This window comes from Chamaea fasciata, unplaced genomic scaffold (assembly GCF_029207755.1).
Source record: "Chamaea fasciata isolate MVZ Bird 193981 ecotype frontalis unplaced genomic scaffold, bChaFas1.0.hap1 SCAF_13, whole genome shotgun sequence".
Lineage (NCBI taxonomy): Eukaryota > Metazoa > Chordata > Aves > Passeriformes > Sylviidae > Chamaea > Chamaea fasciata.
Genome location: NW_027094098.1, coordinates 20366497 through 20377440, shown reverse-complemented (window position 1 = coordinate 20377440; position 10944 = coordinate 20366497). Strand labels below are relative to the sequence as shown.

The 10944-nt window shown below is 59.6% G+C and overlaps 1 long non-coding RNA gene across 1 annotated transcript; it reads left to right on the top strand.

The window, feature by feature from the left end:
- The first annotated feature begins 1637 nt into the window (after positions 1-1637).
- On the top strand, positions 1638-7209 carry LOC136296417 (uncharacterized). Its single transcript, XR_010722919.1, has 5 exons — positions 1638-2120; positions 4653-4789; positions 5490-5541; positions 6735-6808; positions 6935-7209. It is a non-coding gene; the product is annotated as an uncharacterized lncRNA (long non-coding RNA).
- The last annotated feature ends 3735 nt before the right edge of the window (positions 7210-10944 follow it).

Sequence of the window (10944 nt, the reverse complement as noted above, 5' to 3'; positions counted from 1 at the left end):
AATGGTTGTGCAGCACAATTTTATGGCTTCGGGTTGTGTCCGTTAGGAGCAGGATTTTATCACTGAATTTCGATGCGGGAAGTGTGTGTGTGCATAATGCAAGGCAGAGCCGCGGGCAGCTCCGTGCAGGAATAATCTCCTGCTGTCGGGAGTGTCCCCGGCCAGTCCCGGGGCGGCTCGGGGAGGAGCCGGGCAGCCCGAGCTCCTCTTCCTCCGAGCTGGGGCTCACCCGTCCCCGGTACGAGCTTTGGGCAGCCGCAGGAGCCGTCGGGTTCCCCTCACCCTGCACCTCAAATCCCCCGTGCTCTCCCGGACCAGGGATGTCCAAATCCTGCCCAGGCAGCAAAAACCCCAGAACCCCGTGTGCTGCCAGCGGCCCACGGGTTACGGTGGGGAGAGAAGAGAACTTTCCTCTGCGGTGGGAGCGAGGAGAGACCTCGGGCAGGGAGGGCAGGAGCTGGGACAGAGCCCTGCGGGAAGGGCGGGGTGGGATGGATGAGGGCAGAGCCGGATCCCTGGATCCCTGGATCCCTGGATCCCTGGATCCCTGGATCCCTGGATCCCTGCCCGGGCAGGGGGTGCTGAGGCCGGGCTGGGGGTGCTGAGGCCGGGCTGGACGGAGCCGTCGGGATGGCAGCTGCAGCCACCGGAGCCTCTCGGAGGTTTCACGGCCGCCGCAGCCGGGAGAATTATTACCGCCCTCTGTTTTATCCAAACAATGATCTTTAAGGGAGGGAAAAAAAAAAAAAAAAAAAAAGGGACAGTTCTAAAACTGCTTTGTTTATGCGGCCCCATTAAGTTTGGAATAACAGAGATGGTATCGCGTAACCGAGGCAGTCACTCCAAAGCGTGAATCCGCCGGCGCTGCTGATGGCCTGAAGCGGCTCCATGAATCAGCTGGTAACTGCTGCTGCTCCGCGCTGCCCCGCGGCCCTGGGATGCTCCTGCCCCTGTCAGAGCGCGGGCAGCAGCCCCCCTGCCCCGGGGGGAACGGAGATTGTCCTTAGCCAGATGTACACAGGCATTCCCTGACTCTTCCCGCGTTTACAGAGAGGTTGGAGGCCGGCAATTCGTTTTCCCCGGCAAACGCGTCGCCTCCCCCTGGGCAGGGGATGATGGACTGATGGTGAATGTGCCACCGCTGACCCCGAGCTGCGGCCCCGGCCGAGCCGCACACACAGACCGAGGGAATCTCCGCGGATCCACTGAGGGTGAGCAGCGCTTAGAATCCCGCTTCAAATGCCGTGTTTTTGCATCCAAAGGTGCAGCGGCTGTGCCGGGCAGCGGGGCTTGTGCGACCTGACACGGGGAGAAACAGCTCCAGCAGCCGGGGGTGACCTGCTCGGGCAGGAGTCCAGGTCAGTGCTTTTATTCCTGATTTTTTCGGAATTCAGGAGTTCAGCTGGGCTCTCTGGGGGGAAGCTGGGAGGGGATTTACTGCTCTGGGTCAGTAATTCTCCCCCAGCAGGGGCCTGGAGGGGCAGCTTCATTCCTTTAGTGGGGACAGGCTTGTGAGGGGCTGGGCTCAGAGGCAGGGGATGGTGTTTGGTCACACAGGAGTTCGAGGATGGTTTTGGTCAGGCAGGAGTTCAGGGATGGAGCTGGAGCTGCCGAGCCTCTGCCCGGTCCAGCCCCAGCCCCAGGCTGATGTGGGGCACTGCCCGGGCTCCTTTTCCCGTGGTTTCAGTGACAGCTGCTGGAGGTGCTGCTGCTCAGGCGTTTCCATTCGGGAGGTCACAGACAGGGCGGAAGAATCTTGCGAGGTTCAGCAAAAAGCCACCACTGCCCTGCTGGGCGCCTCCGGAGCGCTCCCCGTTTCCACAGACTGCCCTCAGTTACTCTGTGCGAAGGCCGTGGTCTGCCAAAACTCATCCTCATCCACGCCGAGAGACCGGGCCCGGTGCAGCCGCGCCCAGCGCACCGGAGGAGACCCTCAGCTCCCCTGGGCCACCAGCCACAGCCGAGCCCTGCGGGGAACGGGGCCAAAGGCGCCCTGTGCCTTGGGAAAGGGAACCGAGCGCCTCTCCCGCTGCCAGGAGCTAACAGGAGCCTCCGCAATCGCGCTGATCCCCGTGGAGATTCATTCCGGGACTATTCATGCAAGAGTCATCTGTTACAAGGTTATTAAGGAGCCAATGTGGGAGTGCACGTAAATTAGGCAGGATTGGCGATTGTCCTTGGAAATTAGGGAGCGTTTGAACACACTCGGGCATTGGGAAAGAGCCTGGAGGCCGTTTCAGAGGTTTGGAAAAAACCTTTCCGATGTAGCAGCAGGAGAAGCAGCTGCTGGGGGAAGATGCCAGTGGATCCTGTCGGGGCACAGAGTCCACAGAGCCCGTTTTTAATCCGGCCTGGCAGCCGGGACCAGCGGCCTGTCCCCGTGGGGGCTGGTTTTGGCTGGGCTGGGTTGGTTTTCCTCAGAGGGCAGTGTTTGGGGTCTGGATTGGGACACAGTGCAGGTTTTCTCAGTTGCTGGCTGGGGTTGAGCCGTGTCCTGGGGTTGAGCTGTCATGTACCATGGCAGCACCAACCTCTCCCTGCAGCACTGACCCTATTTTGGGCTCTTCTGCATCCTGTGGAGAGGGATGGAGATCTCCGGGGACTTGGAGCTTTGCATTTACTCTGGCTATTGCCCAGGGTTGTCGTAATGTGCTGGGAGCAGGTGCAATAAATGTCTTTGTGCCAGACCAGCGGGGTGTCTCTGGTTGGGTTTGTTTCTTGCAGATCTTCTCCACCGTTGTCTTTTGGGACCTGAGACCCCCCTGGTGTCAGAGAGGAGTCCTCCCAGCTCCTCCTGCAGAGGATGTCCTGCTGCCCACCCTGCCCCGGGGCTGCCTCTGGGGCTCATTAGTGAGCCTGGGTAAACACAGTGAGATGCTGAGAACAGGCACCGATTAAATTTTTTTTTTTTTTTTTAGACTTCAGATCTTTGGCAAATGAAAAAGAAATTCTAATTATCAAAGAAATCTCAATTACCAAGTGAAAAACCAGCAAAACAATTTTTTAGAAATGTATTGAAAGATGAAGGTGACTGGGGTTCTTATTGTTCCTTTTGCATTTTCAGAGCCCAGGCAGACATTATTTATTACCGCTATTTTTACCATAGCAGTTAATTTTGAATAAACATTAGGATTCTACTCCATCTGATCCTCGCTGGAGTGTTGCAGTCTCTGTTGCTGCTGCTGCTGTTATAAATGCGATTGCAGATGCAAGAGCTCAGCTAGAACATACTGTCTCCACACACGGGAAAGAGAAGGTTTCACAGGAAAAATGCCAGTAAACCAAAAGCCCAAAATAAGCTCTGAGTGTGATGGTTTGATTTTCCGTGGTCTGTCAAAACCAATTCTTTGGTAAATCTCTGCCTTCCACTGAACCGCAGCTCTAATGTCCCCCTGTTGGCACTGAGGGCAGCTTGTGCCCTGGGGGAGCATCCTGCAGCTCTGTGGGGAGCAGAGAGCAGAGAGCCCTGCCCAGCCCTGGCACTCTGGGGGTTCCTGCCCACCCCGGCTGCCTCACCTGTGCATTCTCCTCTCCCTGCCCAGCCCTGGCACTCTGGGGGTTCCTGCCCACCCCGGCTGCCTCACCTGTGCATTCTCCTCTCCCTGCCCAGCCCTGGCACTCTGGGGGTTCCTGCCCACCCCGGCTGCCTCACCTGTGCATTCTCCTCTCCCTGCCCAGCCCTGGCACTCTGGGGGTTCCTGCCCACCCCGGCTGCCTCACCTGTGCATTCTCCTCTCCCTGCCCAGCCCTGGCACTCTGGGGGTTCCTGCCCACCCCGGCTGCCTCACCTGTGCATTCTCCCCTCCCTGCCCAGCCCTGGCACTCTGGGGGTTCCTGCCCACCCCGGCTGCCTCACCTGTGCATTCTCCTCTCCCTGCCCAGCCCTGGCACTCTGGGGGTTCCTGCCCACCCCGGCTGCCTCACCTGTGCATTCTCCTCTCCCTGCCCAGCCCTGGCACTCTGGGGGTTCCTGCCCACCCCGGCTGCCTCACCTGTGCATTCTCCTCTCCCTGCCCAGCCCTGGCACTCTGGGGGTTCCTGCCCACCCCGGCTGCCTCACCTGTGCATTCTCCTCTCCCTGCCCAGCCCTGGCACTCTGGGGGTTCCTGCCCACCCCGGCTGCCTCACCTGTGCATTCTCCCCTCCCTGCCCAGCCCTGGCACTCTGGGGATCCCTGCCCACCCCAGCTGCCTCACCTGTGCATTCTCCCCTCCCTGCCCAGCCCTGGCACTCTGAGCTCCTGCCCACCCCAGCTGCCTCACCTGTGCATTCTCCCCTCCCTGCCCAGCCCTGGCACTCTGAGCTCCTGCCCACCCCGGCTGCCTCACCTGTGCATTTTCACCCCCTCCCTTCGTGCTTGGCCGAAGATCTTCTGATGAACCACCGCATCTTTTGGAGAGAGCTGGGGGGTGGTTCTCTCCTTCTCTCCTTGGCAAACCCTTGGCCTCCAAGCTTTCAGAGTCCGGAGCAGGAAAGAGGTGGGGGCAGTTTTCCTAAGCAGCAAAAGGTGGCCCTGCAAAGTCGTTCCTTCCCATACATTCACAGAGATATGGAGGAACCTGTGTGTGTGTGCTTTCAGCCAGGCCTGGAGCTGGCCTGCGGGGCTTGGTGCCCTGTGGGGGTTAACCCTTCAAACCTTTTGTCTTTTTCAGGGTTAAAGTGGCAGCACCTGAGCCCCTGCACCTGGGCATTAAACCCTCAGGGATGCCTGACCCACAAGTCACCCGCAGAGGGAGAATTGTTGGGAAGAGCAGCAGAGAGCACAGAGAGCTGAAGGAGACTCCCAAGGGTCTGGCAGGGAAGGGTGGTGGGGAGATGGGAGATAAGGGATGGGGGGTGGTGGGGAGAAGGGAGATAGATAAGGGATCGGGGTGGTGGGAGAAGGGAGATAAGGGATCGGGGTGGTGGGAGAAAGGAGATGAGGGGTGTTGACCCCCGGACTGCTGTGGGCACAGGGGCAGGGATTGGGGCAGCAGCGTGGCCAGGCTGAATCCCAGGCTCCTGTCCTGTCGCACAGTGCCCAGGCCAGCAGTGAAATGTGGCTCAGCCATCCCACAGGCAGCCCCCTCCCCTGTGGAGGGCTGGCCCTGATGCTGTCAGAGGTCCCTGTGCTCTTTGGGGTGACCACACAACACCGACAGGGCAGAGAGAAAACCGGGGAGTTTTTCCCTGAGCCACCAACAGCGAGGGGCCCAGACAGTTTGGCCAAGCTGTCAAAGCCATCCAGATAGCCTAAATAATCATCAGGCCACATTCCTGCTGGCCCCAGCAGTTGCTAGTGGTTGTTCTGAAACAAATACAAACCCAATTTGCTCTCAGAGTCATTCTTGAGGCACGAGATAAACTTCATCCTCTCCACTGCTGCTGCCAGAGGCCGAGCAGTGACCCCCAGACAGCCCCTGACCCAGCCTGGGGCAGGCTGTGCCCAGCCTGGGACACCCCTGGGCCGTCCCTGCAGGAACCATCAGTTTGCTCTGGTTCTGTGACAGGCTCCTGTGCTCGGAGAAAGGCTGTGACCACCCGTGTGTGACCTGGGCACAGGTAAGTGGTGCCCTCCCCCTCCCCACAGCCCCTCCCTGTCCCAAACCATCACCCAGCCGAGGGGGATGAGCACCCTGGGATGAAGGCACACGGGGCAAGGAGGGGCTGGCACCCAGGGCCGTGCGTCACCTCCCTGCTGCCGGCTGTGGGGTGGGACTCTGGCAGGTTTTAATAGAACTTCAACTATATTTAGATGAAAAATAAATACATTCTTGGCCTGCACGCACATTTTGGTGCCTGATGAATGAGCAGGACCTCTTTCACAGGAAACTCTGGCATTCCTGGGGCTGTGCTGGGCGCAGGGGCCCTGCCAGCCCGTGCTGGTGTCGTCACTGCAGAGCTCTGCCCGTGGCTGGTATTAATAGCTCTCCTCTGTGATTATTATTAGTGCTGCATGGGAATGAGGGACCTGGGGGTGCTGACACCCTCAGCTGTGTGTTTGCCTGGGCTGGGCTGTCACAGCCGCTCCCTGGGGACAGTCCCTGAGGGTGGCCCATCCCAGCACCATGGCTGGGGATGCTCGGGGCCTTCCTGGATTCCTCCTTATGGACCTGCTGCCCAGGAATTCCCCCAGCGTGGTCCTGAGCACGCCCACCCCACGTGTCTGTACAGCTGCCAGGGCTGCAGATGCCACCGAGGCAGCTGCAGCTGGAGCACAGCTGTGGCTTTGATTCAGTTGGCTGTTTTTGCAGTTCTCCAGAGTCTGAGCAGCCCCTTGGTGAGGCCCCATCTGTGCCTGAAGGAGCAAATGCTGCTGCTGGGTGTGCCCAAATCTTCCCTCACCGCCCCCTGGACCTGGGTCTTATGAATCAAGTTCAATCTTTTGACACTAAACCCAGTTTCATCCAACAAAGATGAAAATGTGGCTGTGCCCATGCTGCCTGCTGGGTGCCAGGGGAGTGCAGCATCACACCGGGGAGGTGGGCAATTCCCAGTGGCTTGGGCTGGGAATCCCTGTGGAATCCCTGTGCAGCTCTGTCCTTCCCCAGGCTGCTGAGCACACCAGGACACCCCACACAGCTCCTGCATGCCAGGAGGGATGGAGCCCAGTGGCTCCCAGCAGCTCCTGCCCCAGGAGGGGCTCCTGCCCTGCAGCTGCTGCAGGATCTGCACCACTTCTGCAGCACCATCCTCTCCTCCCTGTTTGGCTTCAAGCCCCTCTAGAATCACTTTTCTTCTATCGCCCAGAACAGGTTCGTTGCTCTGTGCTGAGAAGCCAAAGCCTGGCTGAAGGAACTCCCCCGAAAAGGCTCTTCCCAGGAAGAAGGTTCTCAGGGCAGCGATGTGTCCATGTCTGGGAGCCCTGGGATCCCCCCCACGCTGCCCCCTGGCCCTGCCTGCCTGTGGGGAGGGAAGAGCTCTCGCTCAGCCTCATCTTCTCTCATCTTCCCAGGTCCTGGAGGGATTTTTGCAGCCCCGGGACTGCGCGGGCTCCGGGCTCTCAGCGTGGTAACATCACCCCCGTGCTCGGTGCCTGCTGGTCAGCAGTCCAGCTCCCATTTTAGGACAGATCTTCCCCAAACCGCTGCCTTATTTGGCCTTTCCCGCGGTGATGCCGGTGACATCACCCGCCAGGCAGTCGGTCCGGGGCCGTCACCCCGAGAGGAGGAGCCCTGGGGGACGAAGGGGCGCGGGGCCCCGGGGACAGCAGGGCCGGGGTGCAGCCGAGGCACGGCGGGGTTGGTGTGGGAGGGAGCTCGGGCCCCCGACACCGGGCAAGGGCGGCATCCCTCACCCTGCCCGGGCACAGGGCTGATCTGAGGGCCACCTGCCCCAGGTGACACCCTGAGCCTGGCACTGAGCCTGTCCCCTGCCCCAGGTGGCACACTGCGCCTGTCACTGAGCCTGTCCCCTGCCCCAGGTGGCACACTGCGCCTGTCACTGAGCCTGTCCCCTGCCCCAGGTGGCACACTGCGCCTGTCACTGAGCCTGTCCCCTGCCCCAGGTGGCACACTGCGCCTGTCACTGTCTGTCCCCTGCCCCAGGTGGCACACTGCGCCTGTCACTGAGCCTGTCCCCTGCCCCAGGTGGCACACTGCGCCTGTCACTGTCTGTCCCCTGCCCCAGGTCACACACGGAGCCTGTCACTGAGCCTGTCCCCTGCCCCAGGTGACACACGGAGCCTGTCACTGAGCCTGTCCCCTGCCCCAGGTCACACACGGAGCCTGTCACTGAGCCTGTCCCCTGCCCCAGGTGACACCCTGAGCCTGGCACTGAGCCTGTCCCCTGCCCCAGGTCACACACAGAGCCTGTCACTGAGCCTGTCCCCTGCCCCAGGTGACACCCTGAGCCTGGCACTGAGCCTGTCCCCTGCCCCAGGTCACACACAGAGCCTGTCACTGAGCCTGTCCCCTGCCCCAGGTGACACCCTGAGCCTGGCACTGAGCCTGTCCCCTGCCCCAGGTCACACACAGAGCCTGTCACTGAGCCTGTCCCCTGCCCCAGGTGACACCCTGAGCCTGGCACTGAGCCTGTCCCCTGCCCCAGGTCACACACAGAGCCTGTCACTGAGCCTGTCCCCTGCCCCAGGTGACACCCTGAGCCTGGCACTGAGCCTGTCCCCTGCCCCAGGTCACACACAGAGCCTGTCACTGAGCCTGTCCCCTGCCCCAGGTGACACCCTGAGCCTGGCACTGAGCCTGTGCCCTGCCCCAGGTCACACACGGAGCCTGTCACTGTCTGTCCCCTGCCCCAGGTGGCACACTGCGCCTGTCACTGTCTGTCCCCTGCCCCAGGTCACACCCTGAGCCTGTCACTGTCTGTCCCCTGCTCCAGGTGACACCCTGAGCCTGTCACTGAGCCTGTCCCCTGCCCCAGGTCACACACGGAGCCTGTCACTGTCTGTCCCCTGCCCCAGGTCACACACGGAGCCTGTCACTGTCTGTCCCCTCGGGGTGCTACAGCTCTGTCTGCACGGGAGCACAGTGACAGTGACAGCAGTGTCTCGGTTGGCAGTTATCTACCCCGGGAACTTCAGGCGTTTTCCCTCTGGAGCTGCCCCCGCAGTCCTGCCCCTGGCACAGCAGGGTTTTCTCCGTGCCCACGCTGCCATCTGAGTGTGGAAAACCAGCCCAGTTCCCTGGGACACTTGGGACAAACACCTTCATTTCCCTGCTCTGGAGCTTTCCCCTTCCGTGTCAGAAATTCACAGCCCAGCCCAGCTCCTCCTGGCTGAAACCCTGCTGTAAAAAACTTCCCTGCCAAGAGCTAATTAGAAATGACAGGACTTGTTCTGAAAAATCAGGTGAAGGGGATGTTTCTGGGTTAGGGGGATCTCCTGACTGCACAAAGGCGAACAAAACGGAACTCCCACAGTAATGGCTCTCCAGAGATAACCCGATTTACTCTGCTGCATTTAAGAATGAATCAGAATCATTCTGTTAGCAGAGGTGGTGCTGCCAGCTCGTGCTGCTGCTGTTTCTGGGGACACAAGGGCTGAGGAATGCTGAGTTTTGGCTGGACCAGGACAGGGCCTGCACTTTCCAGGGTAAGCTGCTCTGAGAAATGATTCATAATGAGAACTAATCTAGAATTTTACATATTATTTTGATTTCTACTTTTCTATACTATTTATGTGGAGAACCGTAACGAAAATCTCTATTTGAGGCAGGATTTGTGAAGCAGCAGCAGGAATTGTGCTCATCCCTTTGGTAACTCCAGGGGGGTGGGAGTTCCCTTGACTTCCTGCATCTATTTTTGACATGGAGCCACTCAGATGGTGAAGGCATCAGCTGGCCACGCTTGTCCCGCGCTGTCAAAACCAGGGACATGACTCTTCCACGTGGGAAGGGAAGGAGAAAAGGCTACAAGTGACTGCAAGGGTACAATAATTGTTTGGGCACTAAAGAATGTGTGAAATAAACCGAATTCATTTTAGGATTAAGGAGGAAAACCTAGGGAGTCTCAGACAAATCTGAGACCATGTGAGAGCTGCAGTTAATTGAAGAGTCTCAGACGTGTCTTCTCTTAAGCGTTTGGAATTTGTTTTCCCAGAAACACACAAAGTGCCGGGAAAAGGAGCCGAGACCGAACCGGGACCCGGGACACGGGATACACAAAGCCGGGAAAAGGAGCCGGGACCGAACCGGGACCCGGGACACGGGATACACAAAGCTGGGAACGACCAGCCCGCAGCGAAAGGAAATTAAAACAGCGAATACACGAAGGCTCCGCCTACACAAAATATACAAAATACACAAAATATCCAAAATACACCCAGAGAAGAACCGGGCGGGGAGCGGGACCCGAGCGGGGAGAGCACGGGGACAGAAACAAACACAGAAACACTCCGAGAATCAAACAGAAACAAACACAGAAACAAGCACAGAAACAAGCACAGGAACAAGCACAGGAACAAGCACAGACACACACAGAGCTCCCGGGACCCACAGACGCTCTGCGGGCGCCGAGCGCGGAGAGCGCGGCCGAAAGGAATCCGGGAAAATGCGGATCGCGCCCCGCGGAGCGTCACCGCGCCCCGCCGCGCACACACTCCGCCGAGCAAAGTCACCAATGCCGGGATCAGAATCGTGCCCAGCGAGCGCTTACAACAGCGGCAAAAGACGGGAAAGGGCCCGTTTCAGCGATGACACGCGTGCGGGCACTCAGTCGCTACGACAGGGTACTTCACTAGCAATCCCTTAAAAAAGGACAATCTGCTGCAGGGAGCCGGCCCCCGCGGGCCGCGGAGACTCTCGCTCTCGGTCTCCCGTGTCTGCAGGGCCGCGTCCGTTCCCTGTGCCCACGCACGGTGGGTAAGTGACCTTTCAGTGCCGCTTTCCACGGTGAAAGGACAATTAACACTAATTAACACCGACTGTGTGCCGCTGCAACGTGCTTCCGGCGGGAACCCGTGTCCCCAGGGCGCGGGGTTCCGCCTCCCGCTCCGCGGGGCCCGGCGCGGGACGTGTGTGAGATCCGGATGAAACGAGGGATGCGGATACAGAACTGCCTTTTCCCGCATGTAGATCATGGAGTCTCGGCTGACTTAGTGCAATAATAGAGCATGACGCCCCCAGCCTTTCCCGTAGTGTGCTGACATGGGAACGAGCTGCAGAGGCGACGAGCTGCAGCGCGCCCTCGCCCTCCCGCAGCCAGCGCTGCCCCAGGACCAGCCCCATGAATATTCAGGACACAGCTCTCAACCTCGGGCTCCTTCTTTGTTTTTGAGACAGAAAAAAACCCCCCAGTATTTGCAGAGCCACTCTCCTAATATTTTGCCTGACCGGCTTAATTGTTTTTCTGCCCGTCCCTGAATGGTTTGCTGTGCTGCGGGCACTGCTCAGGCGTTCCTTGTGCAGACGTTAATTAATGTGAGCTTTGTTTAAATCCCAAGGGCCGCTGCCGAGCCCTGAGCAGCGGGAGGGGAGCCGGCCAGGGCCTCGCAGGTCGGGCAGGGCTGGG